Genomic DNA, 9,327 nt, shown 5'->3' on the forward strand with positions numbered 1-9,327 from the left:
CCCCACCCCCCCCCCCCCAAAGAGTAGTATCAAATCATTTCTGCCTGTATGGCTTTCATTATTGAAGACTAAAATTAGAATAAAGTCACTTCTGAAAAGTAAGATCAGATATGAGAAAAACAAATATTCTTGGATGTTTAAATCATCATCATCACCCCTTTTGTCAAACGTGGGATGTACGGCAAGTTAAACACAAATTAAAAATGTTTAGTACAAGATGTGAGGAGCTATTATAACATTTTAACTTAGTTAAAAATGTTTGGTGTACCTATTATGTGCCAGACATATCGCACATGTGTTCACCTCTGTGTGGGGGATGCAAGAAGAGCACAAATCTAAGTTTCTGCCCTCCTGACACTTGCATGTGATTACTCTAACAAAGAACTCATGTAATATTGCATCTTACCAAGGCCAGTATGGCTTGGTGGAGACAGCTTTAGAGGAGAAATCAAGAAACTAATGTTTTAACAGTAAGCCTGCCACCACAATAGCTTTCTGTCCTCAGGAAAGTCACTGCTACTGTCCTCCCGCTGCTCTGCAGCCTTCTGACGGCAGAGCGCCAGCATTGACTGCCCAAATTTCCTAAATTGTCCAACAGATTCCTGTGTCTAATAGATGTTCCACAAATTATTTCTAATGAACAGACCTCATATTCTCTTACATTTCTAGCATTCTATTAAAAGATTATGGTATTACAGATTACTTTTGTCACTGAGAGTCAAATATCTTTCATATGTCAGCTTTTAGACAAGGCCCTTAAAAAAATTTCAGGAATGATATCCCTCCTTCCCCTCTTCACACACATGTTATAGAAGCCCTAGTATCATTCACCGTGGCCCAGTCACTCTTTGACCTGGCGTCCCCCTGGCTCTTCTATTAGTGCCTATATCCAAAATGACCTTGACTGGTTGTCTAGCACCTCTTCTTATTGGTCTACTGACTAGGGTCATCTAGCCCCTAATCTAATCCCAGTAGCCCAGGTTACCTCCCTGAGGCAAATGGCCCCTGTAAACAATGTAGGTAAACTCTCATGTAAATTAAGTAGAAGAAACTTTCAAGGATGGCAGTAAGATGAAAGAGACAGGTGATTGGTATGTCTTAAGCCAATGAAAGGATTCCCATTACTTGGTAGCCATGTCTCCTCATTTCTGATTCTTCATCTATTGGCTGATTTCCCCCCGCCCCCAAATATAGGGATAGTGTCTGTCTTGCACACCATTCACAATTTTCTTAAAAGTGATAATAATATTGTGACTATGTAGAAAAATGTCTATATTTTTAGAAGATACATGATTATATACAGGGTGGGGCAAAAGTAGGTTTACAGTTGCTCATATGGAAAATAATACAATAATTAATAAATAATAATACAAGAATAAACTCTGTTTCATGTACTTACAGCTGTAAGCCTACTTTTGCCCCATCCTATATATAGGGCCCAAAAAATGTATACACACTTTAACAGCTGATAACTAACTTAATTTTTCACTCCTTTTCAGCTTTAACTGATTTGAAATAATGGGTGAAGCCAGACCAAGCTTTGAACAAAGAAAATGTATCCTAAAGTGCCACTAGACTTTTTAATGGGCATACATAAAAGATAAATTTTACAGTACAAAACTGGCAACAGTCGATAAACTGAAGGCACACAAATACCGAATGAAATAATTCTTGATGTTTGCAATTCCATTGCTTCACGGTATCAGCAGTGCCTGAACCAGCATTTCTGTAGATTCTTTTAAATTTTGAAAATGAACTGTATGTTAATAAACACTGACTTTATAATCATTCAAAGTATGTATACATTTTTGGGATACCATGTATATTTAGGGGTAAAGTGTCATATCTGCAATTTACTTTCAAATGACTTGCAATATCTATTATCTATCTACCCATCTTTCTACCTAAAACAAATATGGCAAAATGTTAACAATTTTGGATTCTAGATGTCTATGTATAATAATTGTCTTATTCTTCAGTACATTTGAGAATTTTCATCAAAAGCATTGGAAAAAGTGATATAGCAGATGGTTATGATTGTGGGGATAAATGTGACCCCTCCCCGCGGCCCCGCCTGGTCATCTGTTTTGGGCTTGCCTCCCACCAGAATTGCACTTGAACCATGAGTGTTGGAGAATAATCTTTTCTTCAAGAAAGCATTCCCCTGTCTTCTTTGACAGCCTGTTCTGTTTTTGCTGTTAAGAAGTTCTTTCTTATGTCTGTTCCAAGCGGTAACTGCAAAAATTGAGGTTCTTGGCTATTTTTGTATCTTTTTATTTCCAAAGTTAGTTGGAGGTTTGGAGCAGGTGCTAGATTTTTACTTTTCTTCAAGATTCAAATTCCCACAGGCATCCTTGAATGGCTGGTGGGACAAACTTCTCTACAGTGTGGTCTGATATTTATCCAGAAACTCTCAAGGGAAACAGAATGCAGCAGGATGATGCTGAGCCAGCTCTACACATGTCCCCGTCCCTCACTTCATTCACTGCTCCAAAGCGCAGCCTTTCCTTCTCTGACTCCCTGTCTGAAATAGCAACCCATTGCTCTCTCCCTGTTTCCTTGATTTACGTTTTTTAAAAAATAACATCGATCATTGCCTGACATTACCTTACACACTTGTTTCTTGTTTATTGCCACCAAGTGAAGATGCACTCAGGGAGGGTGGGGCCTTGATCTATGCCAGTGGTTCTCCAACTTGCACGTGCATCAGTCTCCTGGATGGCTTGTTAAAAAACAGATTGCTGGGGCTCCACCTCCAGAGTTTGTGGTTTAGTGGGTCTGAGGTGGAGCCCAAGAATTTGCATTTCTAACAAGTTCCCAGGTAATACTGGTGTTCCTGGTCCCAGCACCACATTTTGAGAACCATAGGTCTATTATTTACCAATCCATCCTAGCATGTGAAATAGTACAAGCTCCACAAACACTTGCCAAATGGAGGGATGAATGAATGAATGAGTGCTGACTTGCTGATACGATCACGGGGCTCTGGAAATGGGAGAAATTTGAAAACCAAATAATAAACAACTGAGGAAACCAGTGTGGTTCCCATGTTGGAGGCTTCTGACTTAGGGACAGTGGCTAGGCATACTTTGTATAGAGAGCATGAACACTCAGAGTCCTTGTTTTAACTCGTTCTTACCAACTCCTGACAAGGAATTTAGGGATGTTTAGGAACACTTTAAACTTTTGACAGTGATGGGAAGGATAAATCCTATCTAATTCCCTTGAGTGCCTTTATCAGAAAGATAATATAGAAGTAGCTGATTCAGTGGTTTTTATCTGAACTGAATTTATCTGAATTTATAAGATCTCTCTCCCTTTTTGGGTTTGATATCTTCCTCAGATCTTTTCCTTTGTTGGAGATTTTTCCATTCCAAAGGATGTATCATTTTAAGAGGCACTTCATTTGGAGTTGCACGCTTACGGGTATCTCGATGGGCACCAGGAAGCCATTCTCCAATTGTATTTGATCTCTAAGAATCGCAAACAGAATAGCTTTAGCTGTGTGCCCCAACTCCTTATCCTCTGACTAAATTTGATGGTTTGTTTTCTACTGATACAAGTAAAACATGCTGTCAGCCATGTACACAACTGGGTGAGTGAACTGAGCACTGGAGAATAAGAACAGAACAATTCTAGGTGTTATTATTAGCAACGTGTTATATTTGTGTAAAATGATAGTTTCCAAATGACACAAATGACCTCATCTTTCTTGGAATTATTCTGTAGTGGACAGTTTGGTGTTAAAGGAACTCTCGGTGGGTGGAGTAATTTGTATTTCCAGATGTACATTTGTTGGTCAAGACTGTGCACGAATACCCTACAGTGAAGGTAAATTCTAGTCTGAAAAAGTGAATGCCTGTGCGCGCGCACGTGCGCGCGTGTACACACACACACACACACACACACACACACACACACCAACTAAATACATGAGTTTGTGCCCTGGAATCCTGGCTGAAAGAAGCAGTGCTACCCTGGTTTTGCTTGGATGGTTGGAGGAGTGGGGGTCTGGAATGTTTTCAAGGTTCTGTTTTGGTGTCAGATTGAGTGGAGATAGAGCATTCATTAATTTAACAGAGCATCTGGGATCTTTAAAGCCAGAAAGAGCCATACAATTTATCAATCTTAATTTGCTCGTGCTGCAGTTAGACAGAGAAGATCTCTGGGAAACCCTGACAGGACCCAGATGTTCTCCATTTGGCTGCTATCACACACACCAGCAAGCTGCACAGCTCCACCCCCGACTTCCTCAGCCCCCCTCCCCCAAGCCTGGTCCCTTGCACTTTGGCCTGCTGTCCTCGTGTCTACACAGTATTTAGTAGCAGAAACACACTAAGTAAGTCAGGTATTCTGTGGGCAACGTTCCTTGGAACAGAAAGCTACCCTATTGTCAGCTGTTGGCACTAGGACCAGGGTAAAACTTTCGATCTAATAAACATTTGTATTCTTCATTAGAAGATCAAGAGGGAATGGCCAACCCACAGTATTCAGGACACTGTTAGATCTCAGAAATGCTCTCCTGCATCAGCCATGTTTAAAGGCCAATGGAAAAGTTAGAACTGTCACTTTATTATTTTACGTTCCTTGAAGGTAAGAACTGAATTTTATATGACATTTATTTTCCTACAGTTTCTCCTATAGTGCCTTATATAGCAACGCTCAGTTAATTTGCATGACTGAATGGGACCACTGGACTTTCACCAACTTACTTTTTACATTCATCTTCTCCTTTTAAATTCCTTCTTGAAAATGGGGTTATTAGTCTCATAGGAATAAAAACAAACAAATACATTTCTCTGTTCTTCAGGTTATGGATTTCCTATTATGTACCCTATTTTGGGTCAGGTTTTGGGCATACAGAAGTAGATCAGACAGACATAATTTTGGCTCCGCCCACTTGAAAATCTGGTGGTTGAGACAGAGAAGTAGGCAGCTGTTGCATACAGAGTGATAAATGCAACAGGGGCAGGGAAGGAGGGATGTACTGGCTTTTGTGAAAGGGGGTAGCCCATTTTTTATTCTAGTTTAGGGTCATAGAGGAGGAAGCAATACTTAACTTTGATTCCTAAAGCATGAGAAGGAGTGAGCCAGGTAAAGACGATGGGTGAATCTTAGCACACAGTTTACAAAGGAGCCGAGCATGGTATTTTGTTGTCACTGCAGTTGCTTTAATGGGAGGGAAAGAAGGAGTCATTTCCCTTCACTTTCTTAGTGGTGACCTATGCATGACATAGGCATGAGATTCTTGGCATTTGCACTATTCCTTTGAATTGAGCCCTTATATTTCAGCAGGCCTCAATAAAAATGTGAATTCTCCTAGGGAGAGATAATAAAAAACTCATTACCTACTAGCAACTTTAAATGAAGTAAAGTGATCTCTTCTTGTGTTCCAGTCCTTCTCTGGGCTCTGAGGAAATGAGCAATAAGGATATTGAATTTTGAAGGGATGAGGTGAGGTTCAGAAGAAGGAAGGAAAATCAGAGATGGTAAGGTCTTGGTAGGGGAGTTTTGGGGAACACTATTTCAACCTGGAGTTAGTAGGTCTTACTTTTACTCCTCTCAGAGGTCCCATGACCGAATAAGTTGGGGAAACACATGCTTAAATAAAGGGAAAGTTAATTTGTAATAGGACTTTTCAGAGCCTCCATGATGCCAAGATGCATTGTGGTTCTCTAAGATGTTATCACATTAAAATTTTCTAAATGCATTTGACCATGGTACCTGCTTGGTAGAAAATATTCTGGGATTATTGTTCCAGGCATCACACTTTAAGAAATTCTGGCCCAGCCAGAGTGGCTCAGTACAGTCCTGTATACCTAAAAGTTGCTGATTTAAATCCCGGTCAGGGCACATATCTGAGTTGGATTTCCAGTTGGGAAGTATATGGAAGGCAACCAGTCCATGTTTCTCTCTCTCTCTCTCTCTCTCTCTCTCTCTCTCTCTCTCTCTCTCCTTGGGTGAGGATTAAAAAAAGAAAAAACCCCCAAAGTTCTGGTTTGGTGTATGAAGTGACTGAAAAGAAGGCAACTCCAAAAGGGACCATATCATGTCATTGCAAAGGTCAAAGCGTTACATGGTGGAGGGTGTTGGGTTGACTCATTTTTTTTTAACCAAGAATCAGCCTTATTTCTTGCATAAGTAACTATTTGTGTCTGACCTACTATAGAGTTTAGAGTATTTTAATTTTATAAACAATTCTCCCTTTATTTATTTGTTTATTTATATATTTTTTAGATTAAAGTTATGTACTGTGCGCTCTAAAACAGGGCAGACTCCTAAAGTGTCTGAGCTCTTATGTACTTTCTTTCCAGAAAAATGCTCTAACTACGTCTGTAAATGTCCCATGCAATCCATCTTGGCCACTTGACCTCTTTTATCTTGCTTAGCTTATCTGTTCATCTTGGAAACACACACTTTCACCAAACTGACCATGACTATTTATATACATTTGGAAGACATTCCACTGGATATTACTCTCAAAATGTTCTGTTTAGTATAGCAGGGAAGTGGTAATAGGACCCACTGTTTCATCACTGTGTTTTCCTTCAGATAGTTTCCTGTGGTGTTATCAGCCAGTTAAGGATTAAGAAAATCTCCTGCAGGCATTCTGAAACTTCCTTCCAACTCTTTTATTTTTTTTTCCTGGAACAAGAAATGTTTAAGCTATTTCTTTGCTAAAAGCTGAAAAGGCAAAATCTAAGAGAAGAAAGAGGGAAAGACCAAATTGTTTTATTTCAACTATTTAAATGCCAACCATGCACAAGAGGCTGTGCTGCACGCTGCCAAAAATGTGGGAAGGGGCATGACGTGGCCATGTGGCCCTTGCCATCAGAAGGCTGACAAGAAAACAAGATAGCTGCATAATTGATTAGCTATCAGGCAAGCAAATAGGAGATAACAAAATGCACCAAGACTCCTCTGAGTAGGGTGAAGGGAGAGTTTTCTGTGACAACTTCATGAGAAAGGTGGTTTTGGAGATAGGCTTTGAAGGATGAATGGGGTTTCACCCTGGATACAATTGGGGTTGATGTTTCATGTGAAAAGAAGAATGAGAACAAAGGTGCGGACATAAGTATGTTCAAGAAGCAGAAAGCTATTGTTTGGATATTGGCTCTCCTCATCCTGTAGTGTGAGCTAGAAATCAGGAGTCATTCTTGACTCCTTCTCTGCCTTCCAATATCTTTCATTCAAAAGGTTCCCAAGTCCTGTGAATTTTATCTTCTTAGCATCTTTTAAATCCCCCACTGTTCCATTCCCACATCATCTTCTTGTGATAGACCCCTAACTGGTTTCCCCCTTTCCTCCCAGGCTGCCTCTGATCTACTCTCCACGTTGCCTCCAGAGAAAACTTCCTGAAAAGTGAACCTAACTCTTCCACATGCCTTCCATAGTGGCCCATGGCCCTCAGGATAGTATCCACATTCCTGACTATGGCCTGAGTTCCACAGTCAGACAGACTTGAGTTCAAATTCCGCTCTTTCTTAAGTTGTGTGACCAGCTGTGTTAACAAGAACTGTATAGTGCTCTTTCTTAACAAGTTGTGTGACCAGCTGTGTTAACAAGAACTGTATAGCCAAACCTCAATTTTCTCACCTAGAAAGTGGATATCATTGTTGCCATCATCTGTATACTTTTTAAAATATATATATACTTTATTGATTTTTTTTACAGAGAGGAAGGGAGAGGGATAGAGAGTTAGAAACACCGATGAGAGAGAAACATTGATCAGCTGCCTCCTGCACACTCCCTACTGGGGATGTGCCCGCAACCAAGGTACATGCCCTTGACCGGAATCGAACCTGGGACCCTTGAGTCCGCAGGCTGACGCTCTATCCACTGAGCCAAACCGTTAGGGCATCTGTATTCTTGTTACACTGACCTCTCTGTTCCTCCTTCTTGTCTTTCCTCTTGGAAATTTGCTGGAATCTTCCTCCCTGTTCTTCCTGGTCCAAAGAGCCCCTGGTGCACCTCTTTTCTGTGTTCCCATCCTCACCCCCCAGTACATAGCTCACTGCTGTGTGCTGCCCCCTTCCCATACCTGGCTATTTCTCCAGGACAGATTCTTAGAACTGGAATTGCTGGTGAAATGATATGTATATTTTGAACTTAGATACCCAGTGCCAGAATGTTCTCTCTAAAGGGTTATCAGCTTCCATTTCCAAAAGCGGTGGATCAAAGAGCCGTATTTCCCTCTTCTTACCTAACCTTGGGTAGGATCACTCTTTTTATTCTTTGCCAATCTGATAGGTGAAATATAATATGTCATTGTTGTTTAATAGAACTTTCTTTGATCTCTAACAGCATTTCATGACATCTGTATTTCTATTTTTATGAATTGCCTTTTTGTTGTTTGTCCGTTTTTCTAGTGGAGAATTCCTCTTTCTCTTATTGACTTATGAAATGTCTTTCTATATTCACCTTTAAAAAGATACATTGCAAATATTTCCCCTAACTTGTTATTTACCTATAAATGTATTTCATACCTTTTTAAAAGTATATGGAAGTTTAAAATCCATTAGTCTTTTTCTTTGCCATTTCTGAGTGTTTTTTTTCACACTTATAAAGACATCCTCTCATGGTAGGATTATAAAAATATTCTGCCTAATTTTCTTAGAGTATTTTTATGAGATTTTTTTACATTTAAATCTTAATCTATTCATAATTTATTTGGATATAAAATGTAAGGTAAGGATCAATCTTCATTTCCCCCAAATTGGTAGTGCATTGTTTCAACAGTATTAAGTAACAGTATTTTCTCCATGAACCACCAATTTAAAATATTTGCATCATGTAAAAAATTCATGTGTGTGTGTGTGTGTGTGTGTGTGTGTGTGTGTGTGTGTGTGTCTGTAGTTCCTGCACTCTTTATTCTTTTTCATTGGTCTATCTTTCTATTCCTGTAAGAGTTCTATACTAATTTAGTGAATGTGACATGACAGTATGTTTTGATATCTGGCAACCCTCAACAGTCTCATTTGCTGTAAATTTTCTATGGCCCCAACCTTGTGATGTTGGAATGAGGAAAGGAATCATAGCCTTCTGCAGTCTCAGGAGATTGCTGGGATGCCAGTGACCTGAGCAGATCTGAATGCCAGGATTGATGTGTTCTGTTAGAAATCCTCAAGATTGGGAGATGGCCTCAGATTTGAGGATGTTTGCAGAATCTGGGGTCTCAGTGCTGGTCCGCCCCTGCAGGAATGCATGTGCAAATTTGGGCTATTTCTGTAACAGTGGAGGTTTTAGAAATTAGAGATGTACCTTTTGGAGATGGATGGTCATGGAAGGCAAAGAAAATGGTGAGGGAGGGCCAGAAAAAGAATGATA

This window comes from Myotis brandtii, unplaced genomic scaffold (genome assembly GCF_000412655.1).
Source record: "Myotis brandtii unplaced genomic scaffold, ASM41265v1 scaffold49, whole genome shotgun sequence".
Lineage (NCBI taxonomy): Eukaryota > Metazoa > Chordata > Mammalia > Chiroptera > Vespertilionidae > Myotis > Myotis brandtii.